Raw genomic sequence first — 12,407 nt, forward strand, 5'->3', positions numbered from 1 at the left:
AGGCCAGGCCACCAGTGCCCACTCATCAGGGGCTGGGTTCTGTCCTATTCTGGCTCCTTCCAGTTCAGTCACATTGGGGCCCCTAAGCACATGACCCAGCATCCAAGAATCAGAACAGGAAGCCTGGCAGCTCAGCTCACTCCATCACTTCTTATCTATAGCAAACATATCAGGGCATCAGATGCACAGATAAATGGCTATGAATGTTTAACAACTGGAATAAATCTAGGAACAGCAAGCGGGCACAGCGGTGAGTGAGTGTCCCCCGTGACTGCTCTTCAGTGTTTAGGACAGGTGCCCATTGTTGCTGCCTGGTGCTGCCTGCCTTTCAGACAGAGAAGGGTACACTTTCCTCACCAAAAGGACAACAGGCCTGGTCCCCAGCCCTCCTGCCCATCCCTGCAAGGATCACCTTGCCGGGAGGAATCTGATGCCGGAGCCTGGCCCACTTCTAAGCCAGGAACAGGAACACTTTCTGGTCACCCCAAAGGAAGGAATAAATCCCAATTAGAGTTCACAACCTGAGCTCTTGCTCACTCTTTATTCATGGGGACGCCCAGGCCTAGGCAGACAAACCTCTCCTGAGGAACCGCGGAGCCAAAGGCTGGAAACTTCCAGAATCCTTAGGTTTGGATCCCCCTTGGGGTCACCCTGAGGCCTGTCTCACCAGAGCATTCTTCTGTCCACAGATGTCTTATTGGGTCTACAAAGGAATCCTCACAGAGGTCTGGGGCCCAGCATGGTCATCCTTACTGAATGTCAAGAAGGAGAAGGACAAGAACCCGGGGAAACACCAGGTCTGGTCCTTCCAGTCCCAGCCAGAGCAGGATGCATAGGCCAGAACGTGTCAGAAGCCCAGTTACCCAGATGGAGGGAAAGTCAACCCAAGGGGGCGGAAGGGGTCAGTCACAAATCCTGGGCAGACAGTGGCATGGGCAACACAGGTGAGCTGCACACTGCTGATTTTCCCTGGCTTTGGAAATAAGTTTCTGCAGAAAAAGCTTCTTTTCCTTCCGGAACCACTGTTTCATGACAGCAGTTTTGACAGTGAGTCTTGTGTCTGTTCTGAGGCTTGGCCATACTCTATAGAAAATGAAGCAGGCCAAGATGTCCTCAGTGAATGTGCACCAGAATGACCTAGATGTGAGCCACACCTTCATAAGCCACGGCCTGTTCAGAGAGCACTGCAGCATCAAGTAAGGCGTGTGGGGCATGGAGGGTCCCCGGGGAGGTGGGCATTCCAGAGGGATGGGGCATCTGAGGGGCAATGGGGAGATCTCAGGACAGGGGTACTGTCTCAAGAGAAGAGGGTGACAGCCAACTGCTTGGAATTCTGGCCTTGGGAAGGGTCTGCAGAGGGGCCTGGAATAGTGAGGTTTTCAGGGCAGTCCAGGGGGCTCTGAACACCTCTGCTCATTCCGTGAAGACAAGCAAATGTTGTGTACCCAGATTATCACCTGAAAATGACTCCTACAGTGCTTGATTGATGGGACAAGTGTGCACAGGAGACCCCCAGGCCAGAGACCCTGCTGCCCTACAGGGCCTGGCTTCTCCAGCTGAGGTGTCTGGCTCCTCCAGAAGGACCCAGCTCCCTTTCTCTGCACAGGAGGCAGAAGCAGGTCCCTGCAGGGCACACAAACCATGCCCTGTCTGAGAGGGGGTGTCACACGACTGGGGCTGGGACTCAGGGCCGGCATCCTGGGCAGACTGGGCCAGGACTCATCTTGGGAGAGTACTTGGGGAGCCCCTTCTTTCAGGGCCCACATTTGATGGAGATGAGACCACCCCTATAAGAAGCTGCAAGACCTTATCTGATCCAGCCTTATGTGGGAGGTCTCATCCCATGCACAGGGGGCCCCCAGCACCACAGACTGAGGCTCTAGTATTCCCTGTTCATGCCACCAGCCCTCCACCTGGAAGGACCAGGTCCTCCCATGCCTACTGTCCCCATAAATTCCTACTTCAAGCTCATCACAAGCTCATCCTGAGGCTCTGGTACATCTGCTTTCTGCAGGGCAAGCACATGCTCACAGCCAGGGCACATATGGCATTGAAAGTGCACAGAACCCTGTCCCCATGTGCCTGAGGGTGCTGGGGGAGCACACAGGCACATCAAACCTGGCCCAAGGGCAGTACCCACACTGCCCACAGGACCCTCCGCTTTAGCCCTGAGGGAGGGCCAAACCAATCCAACTCTGGTGGGCTGGAGAGGGCACCATGAGTCCTCCTGGAAACTGAACCCACCCCTGACACAACTCAGATGAAAGGCAGGAGTGTGGCGAGCACTTCCCTGCCTAGACCTTCCCGTATCCGTTGCCTCCTGTGCAGAGCTGGCCCCCAGGGGTGCCCAGAAAGGACTCAGCACTGCCCAGTGCAAGGTGCCCAGGGCAGAAACAGGGTGAAGGCACAGAACCCTCCCAGGAGACTCCCCCTGGCCTGATGCCCAGCCCCAAACCTAGACCCTCTCCTGAAGCTCTCCTATTTGTCCTGTGGGAGCTCTCCCAAGACGCACTGTCCCAGACCTGGGCTCTGGATGATGTGGTTCTCAGGCACTTTTAGGCCTCCATGGCTGAGCTCAGAAGGATGCACTGTGACATGCCCCCCAGGTGGTCTCTAGCACCAGGTCTCTTCCTGAGTCACCATCTAAGACAGTAAACAGTGGGGAGTGCCCAGGACCCTCCATCCCTGCTCCCCAGGCCTTCCTTCTCCTCCTCCTCTTCCTTCTCTAAGAAGCTTCTAAAAACAGGCCAGTTGGGCCCCAGGGCAGGTGTTGGACTCACCTCAGTAACAGGGCAGGGGATGAGGGCAAGACCCCTCCAAGCCCCCCACCACACCCTTCCCCTCCTGCCCTAGAAGAATCCTGGAGGACCCTGGAGGGTTCAGTCCCATCTGTGTCAGCCCACACCCACAGCTGCGAGCACCAACAGGGCCAGAGAGAAACAGGGGTCCCCACTCATGAGTTCCCATACCCCAGGCAGCACACACCCCTCACTGTGAAATCACTAGGGACCCTCACTCACAAGTGCCCATACCCCAGGTGGCACACACCCCTCACTGTGGGATCAGCAGGGACCCTCACTCACGAGAGCCAGCAGGTACCCTCACTCACAAGCACCCATATCCCAGGTGGTACACATCCATCCCTGTGAAATCAGTAAGGACCCTCACTCACAAGCGCCCATACCCCAGGCAGCACATACCCCTCACTGTGGAATCAGCAGGGACCCTCACTCACAAGCGCCCATACCCCAGGCAGCACACACCCCTCACTGTGGGATCAGCAGCCTGTAGTGTTTCTTCAGTGTCACACCAGGAGGGTTACTAGAGACCCCAAGACTCCAAAAACCCAAACAAGGGTCAGATGGGTTTGGGGGAGAAGTGGACCAAGTTTGCTTTCCATTCAGCTAAACATCCAAAGACCCCTAGGAAGGCCCTGGTTCTGGAGCGAGTGTCTGTGGCACCCAGGCCTCTGTGGGTGTTCCTCAGCATGGAGACCCTTCCCAAGGGGGACAGGCTGGCCCACCAGCCCAGCTCCAGAAGCCCAGAAGCTGACCTGAGGCCAAAGCCCAGCAGCATGAGAATTATGTAGAGCCTAGGACAGCAGGTCACTCTCTGGGGGCCCAGTGGCTCAAGATGTGGCAAGTCTGTTCCCATCTCAGGATAGATCATGGGATTTTTGGCGAGTTCTGTGTTGAAATTCTCTCGCAAACTCCCCATGGATCTTGACATCCAGGGCTCATGGTGTCCACAGTGCAGCTTTGAGCAGGGATGCCGAACCCTTGTTCTTTCATCTTCCCTGGACACCCCTAGGACCATAGGACAGGCCCTGGCCCTGAATCCCATCAGGGCCCCCACAACCAGGCCTTGTCCAGCCCACCGAAACCCCAGCGGTAGGGCCATAGATACTCCCCTTGCATGGTGGCACCTGGACCTGACCTTTCTCAGGGGCCACCGAGCAGCACAGCCTTAAAGGAGCCAAGACAGCACCCAGACAACCCCAGACAGCTCCTCAGCTGGGTGAAGTCAGTGTCAATGGGGAAGCTGGACTCAGAGGCTGCTGGAGGGCAGAAGGATTGTGGCATCTACAGAGCCCTAGCCAGCCAGCGCCTATCACATGTCCCCATGTCTGCCCACTTGTGTGACAGAGCCTCACTCACAGGGCAAACATCCCAGACCTACATATGCCCAGCCCAGCCCAAGCCCTAGGAGAAAAGGGACCCAGGAGAACTATGGGTGCCCCAGAAATAGCCAAGATAACAAAACAGGGGACTGAGCTTCCTGGGGCACTGGCCAAAATTAGAATTTGGCCCAAGGAAGGGCAAGCCCCTTAAAGTAGTGTGTGGGTACGCAGGGCCCCCCAAGTCAGGGCATGCCTGGCAAGGCCAAGGCAGAGTTGTTACCAGGCTCAAGGAGCAACCATCCACATCGCCAAGGGTGGGACAGGAGCAGGTGGACCAGCCTCCAACCTCTTTAACTCAAGAAAGCAGCGATGGCTGGGCTCTCACACCCTGAGTGGCCACCATCTGACCATCAGTGGGGCAGAAGCCAGAGACCATCGATCTATCACATGGTCCTGGGGCCCTGCTTCCACTGCACAAGAATGCCTTCAAGTCACATGATCAAGAAGAAGCTGGGCAAGAATAGGCCCAGGAGACTGGGTCCCTGGGTCTGCTGTCCTCAGCAGGTGCCAAGGACAGAAAAAGTCAGAAAAGTTTTCCATGGTCAGAAAAAGTCAGAAAGGTAGTCTCACTCCTGGAAGGAGGCTCCAAGGTAGGGACTAGAGCTGCAGGGGGAGAAGGAGCTCCTTGCCGTACTGAAATAGGCTCTGGCAGGATCCCAGAGTCTGCAGTTCCATCCTCTTTTTCCTTTTCTTTGAGAGTTTGGACTCTTCTTCCATTCGATGGTGAGTCTGAAGCCATGGACAATGAATTTATAAAAGGAATTCTCAGTGGCCATTTCCACAGTCTGCCCTGTGGAAAGCTGATGAGAGCACACTGCTGTCTCTGCACAACAGTGACCGTCCAGATCTTGCCAACAGGTAGAGATTATTTCTTAAATCTGTCTCAGTAATAATATCCTCCAGACCACCAACATAGAGTGGGGGCAGACTTCTCCACCAGTGGGTCTGGATGATGCATGGTTGAAGTCTGCTCTAGAAGCTTATCTGTCTGCTATGGGGTCATTGTTTTCACAAAGTGATCTTTCATATTCTGATCAGCAAGGGGGTCATCTGGATCGGCAGGCTTCTCATGTCTGTGTGGACACTCCTCTCCTCTCTCACCCTCTCCTTTCACCCACAAAGAGCAAATGTGGGGCTTATTCCTTAGGTAGTAGAGTGTGTCCTGGGCCAGTCTGAGCAGCATGTCACTGGTGGATGTGGCTTTCCCCAGCGAAACAGCTGATCATGTTCTATCAGGGTTAGAAATCCCTCTCTCCATATCCGCAGTCACCTTTTAAAGACAGTTCTGCATCAGAACCTGGACCGGCAGTCATACTCCAGGTGTGAGAGGCAGGTCTGAGGGACATTTCCTGCAGGCTTGGCACTCACCAATCTTCTTGGAATGCATGTGCACCACAGAGCCCCATCCAGACACTGAATGGTCTGGTACAGATTTTGCACTTTTTCTCAGAGTTTTCTTTGGTCATTCAGATACACTGGTTTTCTCCAGGACACGTGTGACACAGAAGAGAGAAGCATCCTCCCAGGTTTGTCTGTTTTAGGTGCTGGAGCCCAGAGAGGTCTCCTCTTGAGAGGGTCGGCAGGCAGCAGTAGCTTTTCAGGTGGGAGAGAGGACCCCCACAATCCCGTTAGCCCCAGCTCTTCTTTCTGGCTGTTCTTGAGACCCTGAATGACCTTTGACCACGTGTAATTCATCTTTATTGACTCAAGGTGAACCTCACTTCCAAGGAATCTCCATTCTTGGAGGGAACTCTTGGCTTCCTCGTATCTCCAAGAACTGGCCTGGAAGAGACAGAGAAATGTGGATGCATCTTGAGACACTCACAGTGTAAACTTGGTGCTTTTCAAAGACCCTCCCTCTACACTGACAGGGCTTAAGGAGACCTTGTGTCTGCTGCCAGGAGATGACAAAACCTTAAACGAGAAAGTCAAGAACCAGGATCACTGGAAAAAGAAATGTCCAGTCTCTAAACTCATAGACATGTTGGGGAACATCTGTGTGTTTGGATGTTTATTGTGTCCAAAGATGGATAAAGACTCAAAAACTCACCAGCTGTGGTGGCTCACACCCTTAATCCCAGCAATTTGGGAGGCCAAGGCAGATGGATCACCTGAGGTTAGGAGTTCGAGACCAGCCTGGCCAACATGGTGAAACCCCATCTCTACTAAAAGTACAAAACTTAGCAGGAAACCATGGTGTGAGCCTGTAAACCCAGCTACTTGAGAGGCTGAGGCAAGAGAGTCATTTGAATCTGGGAGGCAGAGGTTGCAGTGAGCTGGGATTGCGCCACTGCACTCTGGCCTGGGCAACAGAGACACTGTCTCAAAAAAAAAAAAAAAAAAAAACCTAACAAACAAAAATAAAATGTGAAAGCAAAAAGATTTTGGCTAAATACTCCTGGCCTGGAAGGGCTCTTTGTTTTACATGCAGGTGATCTGTCCTGAAAAGAGGTCTCCTGATCACAAAGTCTTACTTGGAAAGAGCTCTAAGTACACAGAGCCACAGGCACATCATCTGTGGAACTGCCTCTGCTGCCCAGGATGGAAACATGGAAACTCAGGGTAAAGGTGATGACTGAGGCTAGAACAAAAAGATTAGGGGGAAAAAAAAAAGAAAACTGATATAAAAAATTAAAGAAAAATATTCTAACATGAAGTAATTTTTTATTAAAGCCTTGTCTCTGAATAAGTTAAATATGGCATATCACAGTATTGTACATAATAATCTAAAATTTTAACTATTGGCCAAGCACAGTGGCTCATGCCTATAATCCCAGTGCTTTGGGAAGCCAAGGTGGGAGAATTTTGCGAATCTAGGAATTGGAACTAGCCTGGGCCACAGAGTGAGACCATGTCTCTGCCAAACAATAAAACATTAGCTGGGCATGGTGGCATGGCCTGTAAAACAATAAATAAAAATGAAATTCTAATTGCCACAAACTAAGCTACAATATTTATGTCATCATAAAGTAATAGACAATGTATTTCAGCCCAAAAGAAGTAACCAAGAATTGATTTCAAAATCAATTCAGAGCTTTGCCTTCTCTGTATGGTGGAAGAGCAAGAAACAGACTCCCTCTGGGACCAGATACATAGGAAACCAGACCAACTACATCAACCAGATGTTTCCAGACACTAGAAGCAACTGCAAGGAGCACAGGACAGTGGTCTGGAGGCTGAAACTGAGGGGACCACATTGCTACCCCAGCTTAGAGCCTGCAGAGCCTCCTGGCAGTGCAGGGTGGGAGGATACAGGCAGCGCATGGAAGTCCCCACGTTAGAGAGACAGAGTTGAGAATGTGAGGAGAGAAAAACATGGGGCTGAGTACCAAAAAGCAGGGAGGAGTGGCTGAAGTAGGGGTAAGATTGATGAGTAGAAGATAGGGGCTCATTAAACCATTGGCAGGTATATGGGTAAATACCAATAAAATAAATAATATTACCCAGTACAAAAGAGAAAAGGCACCTGACACTTTTTTTGTTTTTTTGAGACAGAGTTTTGTTGCTTTGTTGCCTAGGCTATAGTACAGTGGTGCGATCTTGGCTCACTGCAACCTCCGCTGCCTGGGTTCAAGTGATTCTCCTGTCTCAGCCTCCTGAGTAGCTGGGATTACAGGCACACTCCACCATGCCTGGCTAATTTTTGTATTTTCAGTAGAGATGGGGTTTCACCATGTCAGTCAGGCTGGTCTCGAACTCCTGACCTCGTGATCCGCCTGCCTCGGCCTCCCAAAGTGCTGGTGTGAGTCACCGTGCCGGGCCCACCCTACTTTTTTTTTTCAGAGCATTTTCACAAGAAAACTTGTCGTTATGAGTATAATATTATCTAAAAGTAGCAGAGGAGGGAACATTTTCCAGTATATTTTAGGAAGCTAGTATTACTGTCCAATAGAATCGGAGAAAGGCAGTACAAAAAAAAAAAAAAAAAAACCCCACAAAAAACACCCTGTAAAACAGTATGCCTCATGAAACTCGATGTGGAACTCCCCAACAAAACATTATTCAAGAGAACCACATGCTTCACCCTGGGTGAATTTCTTCTAGGAATCATAAAGATTGGGGGAAATCAAAGGAAATCTTTTGTTAAGAATCAAAGTTGTAGACTCCTGTCTTGAGTTGATTACTTTGAATTTTTCATCCCAAAATACATACAGAGCCTGGTCTAATTCTATGATCTTTATCATATGCAGCCAGATGCTGAAGAGAAATAGATACAACAGCAATATGGGAGTTACCCTCTCTAAAGCCCAACTGAAATACCCCGGAGTCGGAAGTTTCACAAACAGAAAAACAACATACTTATCCTGAACAAGGGAAGGAGAAACAACTCAAACATTTAAATTAAAATTGCTATGAGAATACTGACTTGTTAGAAACTGAAGGAGTGAGCAATGCTTCTAAATTCCATGCTTTTCCATCAGAATACGGAGATAGACAACCTCGAAGTGCAGTTTCTTCACAATTGACTTTATCCAGTCATAACATTAATTTCCCTATGAATCAAATCATAAAATAAACTCATGACATATTCTCTGACTAAAAGAAGGCAAGATAAACTGAACGGTTAGTTGTCAGTGTAGTAAATTATGTAAGAGCATCTTATTGCTGCATTTTTAAATAATGATGGAATTAGAAATAATCTAAGTTTCTATCAAAGAATAAACAGTGAAACAAATCTTGTATACCCATTCTTTGGAATAAATTTAACACATCAAAAATAGAATCTCGTGCATTGATATGTAATAACATAAATGATATATTGCTTGTGAAATAGCAAAATAAAAAATAGTATGATACAATTTGTGTTCAGAAACTGTGTACATGTATTTAGCTTCTTTTTTTTTTAAATTTTCTTCTTTTTTTTTTTTTTTTGGAGGCAGGGTCTCACTCTGTTGCCCAGACAGGAGTGCAATGGCATGAAGCTGCTCACTGCAGCTTCAACCTCCTGAGCTCAAGGGATCCTCCCCACTCGGCCTACCAAAGTGTTGGGATTACAGAAACGAGCCACCGCACCTGGCCAAATTTATGTGTATTTATTAATTTATAGAAAACATCCAAAAAAAACCACCAAGCTATAATAATTCCTTCTAACAAGGGAGTGAGTTTGGAACGAAGAGGAAGACATGTGAAACTTCCGCTACATAAAGATCTCTATGATCCACGATTATTAAAACAGCATGCATTTCTTTTATAATTAGGGAAAGAAAAAAATACGCATTGTTACCACTTGGTAGGAGGGCACCAGTTTTGTTTTAATCAATATTTGAATTACATGTTAGTGCACAGCACAAACCTGGAAGAGAAAGTCCAGAGGAATAATTAGAACAAAAAAAATCACACTTCAAAAAGTGAGTGGGTGTTATCTTTACATAACAACAAGTGTTCCAGGTGAGTTGTGGTCAGGATTTACCACTGCTCCAGCTCCCTCAAATCACCTAAGCCCTGCCAAGGGGAAGATGGAGGACAGGGAAAGCCAAGTGCCAGCAAGTACTCTCCCCAACCAAAGGCCTGTTTCTGCAAGTTTTCTGTCATTAAGAAAAAAATGGAGTCCAAATGGGATGTGGACCCCTTCAGGATGCTGGCAGAGAAACACAAAGAATATGCCACAGTCATACCTTAGAGGAAGACTTCGAGGTTTAGACTTGAAATTCATCAAAAGCTTGTATGAAGTAAATAAAGCTACTCTACTTCTCCAAGTGTCAGTTTCCTCACCTATAAAATGGGAGCCGCATGTCAACTTCATCAAATTGTTGCCAGAGTTAAATTCACAAAGGTATTTAAAAGTGACTGTTACCATTAATGCAAGGGTTCACATTATTTATAAAAAAGAAAAAAAAAGCATCAGACTTCAAACTACACAAAAGGAGTAATGTCCATGTGTCCAAAGACAAGATGATCAGCTTTCGAAGCAGCCTGAGGTGCATGAGAATGAGGTCCATCCCTAACTAGAACTCTTCACAGCTCCACTGAAGAGGACACACACAGGGCCACAAGAAGCTAAGTGCATGGCCAGTGTAGAGTGACTGGTGAAGTGAGGGTGGAATTCCTAAAGACCCTCTGAAATGCAGTTACACAACAGGCTCCCAGGAAACACTGGAACAAACCAGGCAGCTGAGCAGATACTACCAGGAATGAGGTGAGCAGAGAAGGGCTGGAGCCACAGATCTCAGCAGAATACACCAAACTGCAAGGAGCTCCTGGCTCTGTGAACAGCAGCTGTGGCTGCATCAGGACCAATCTTGTGAGGCAGCTGCTGGGGACAGCTGAGATCACCTGTTTTTGCAGCCACACACCCAACAGCAGTGCCTCTGGAACACAAATCACAAAATCCTCTCCATTCATCTTTAAGGTGATGGATGATGGATGCCCTCACATTACAACAGCCTGACGACACTTGCGGACAAATGTATTTAGAAACTCCCACCTAAAGGGGGAATAGTCAGGAGTAAAATGAGAATATTGAGGGATGGGGGAGGAACGCAGGTACTTGACCCCACAAACTCTACTGAAAACAAGGGAAGAGAATGTTGTACTGTGGTCTCCCCATACTTCATCTCATCACATCCATAGATGCTGCATGGTTCTTGTTCCCTTATTTACAAAGGTGTTGATGAGCCCAAGTGTAATTGATCCTGAAGGAGAAAATTCTTTACAAAGTACAATTAGTGTCTAATATCCATGACCAGGGTTTTAAGGGTTTTTTAAAATAGTAACCCACATTCAGGAATCACAAATGAAGCCTGTTGTAATGTGTGATATGAACAAGGTCTTATTTTCATGTAGATTAACACCTTGGTTTTTATGGATTAAACATAAAAGCATAAAAGCTGGCATCATTCCAGAATCAAAGGAACTGTCCCTGAGGACATATGGAATTAAGGGACATCAATGATTAGGAAGCTACACGAAACTAGAAGTGCTCCCAGAAGTTTCCATTGTCTAGACAGAAAAATTAAACAGATCAGACCGAGAGAGTACAGGTAGCTCCGTGAATGCCCGGGGTGATGAACATTCCATTCAAAGCAAAATTGTGAAGCCTGAGGAGTTTCAAAGACGCCCCAAGTGCTCCACACCTTGAAAGTCACTCCCACAAAGCTGGAACACCACCTGTTCCTGAGGATCAGGTTGCCATCTGTGTCTTTGAGACACTGCCCAGTCAGGCCTCAGTTGAGAAGAGGCCATTGATGTCACGTGTAAAATGCCTAAACCATCTTCATCTTTAGGTAGCTATTTGGGGAACTTTCCACCAAATGGGTTGGTGGAAAATGGCGCACCAAAGACACATGCCTGGGAAGTGAGATTTTCTCTTCTGCTCTTAGCATCTCCTGGGTAAACCAATAATGACACTCCCTGCCGCCTCAACATCCACATCTGCGAAAAAGGCACTGGTGAGGGTGACATTTTAACGAAGCCACAGTCCATGTCACCCCCTGCAAAACCCTGAACTTGTGCACTGGTGGGCCAGGCAGCATATTTCTCCTCATAGCGGCTGCACTGCGCTCTGCCTGGAGAGAAAAGAGGGTAGTGGCACAATGGACAGCGCCCAGAACTCAGGCCGGTTCCCACAGCAGCTTAGGAAAGCAGGCGGCTCCCTGGGCTGCAGGAAGCGCAACGCCCAGGAAAGACCCCAGGTGCAGGTAGGAGAGGGAACCCAGCAGAGCAGCGGGAAGTGGGGTGAGGACCACACCCGTCCGAGTTGGACAAGGGCAGATGCACTTCGCGGCGTCACGCCTTCCTCACCGCCCAGCCTGGACCTGCCCCTCCTGTCTCTCTCCGGACTCACTTCCCATGGCAAGGAGGTGCTCGCGATCAGTAGCCGGCATCGCCGTGGAAGCGGCGAGGTCCACACTGCTCTGCCCAACACTCCTAGGTTGCCCGCCTCCTCGCATGTCGTCTGCTGGGATTCTAGTCCAGCCGCCTTGCCACCAACGGGCGGGGAACCGTTAAGAGCTACCGTTTCCAGTCCGCCTGGCCGGGCGCGCGCTGCCCCGCTCACCCGACGAGAATTGCGCCCCGCCCCCGAGCCTGAGGCATGCTGGGATTGTAGTCCCGAAGCGCTTGAAACAACGGGCAGGAGCGGTAAGGAGACTACAGCTCCCAGAATGCACAGCGAGGCCAGCACAGCCCGGCTTCCCCCTTCAGCACTGCGCACCACCCCCTGTTCATGCTGGCTGGGATTGTAATCCGGTCGCCCTGCAATTAAAAAACTGGAAGCTAACCAGTTGTC

General features: G+C 49.3%; 1 long non-coding RNA gene across 2 annotated transcripts; it reads right to left on the reverse strand.

Annotated features, from left to right (window-relative positions):
• Positions 1 to 513: 513 nt before the first annotated feature.
• Positions 514 to 12,192, reverse strand: LOC105518954. Of its 2 annotated transcripts, XR_001002904.1 has the most exons (5): positions 11,964 to 12,192; positions 8,547 to 8,673; positions 4,751 to 5,962; positions 3,937 to 4,057; positions 514 to 703 (listed from the first exon to the last, which is right to left on the reverse strand). It is a non-coding gene; the product is annotated as an uncharacterized LOC105518954 (long non-coding RNA). The 2 variants fall into 2 exon arrangements; XR_001002903.1 differs by lacking the exon at positions 514 to 703 and having other exon boundaries at positions 3,367 to 5,962.
• Positions 12,193 to 12,407: the final 215 nt, after the last annotated feature.

The sequence above is a fragment of the Colobus angolensis genome, unplaced genomic scaffold (assembly GCF_000951035.1).
Source record: "Colobus angolensis palliatus isolate OR3802 unplaced genomic scaffold, Cang.pa_1.0 Scaffold333, whole genome shotgun sequence".
NCBI classification, from domain to species: domain Eukaryota; kingdom Metazoa; phylum Chordata; class Mammalia; order Primates; family Cercopithecidae; genus Colobus; species Colobus angolensis.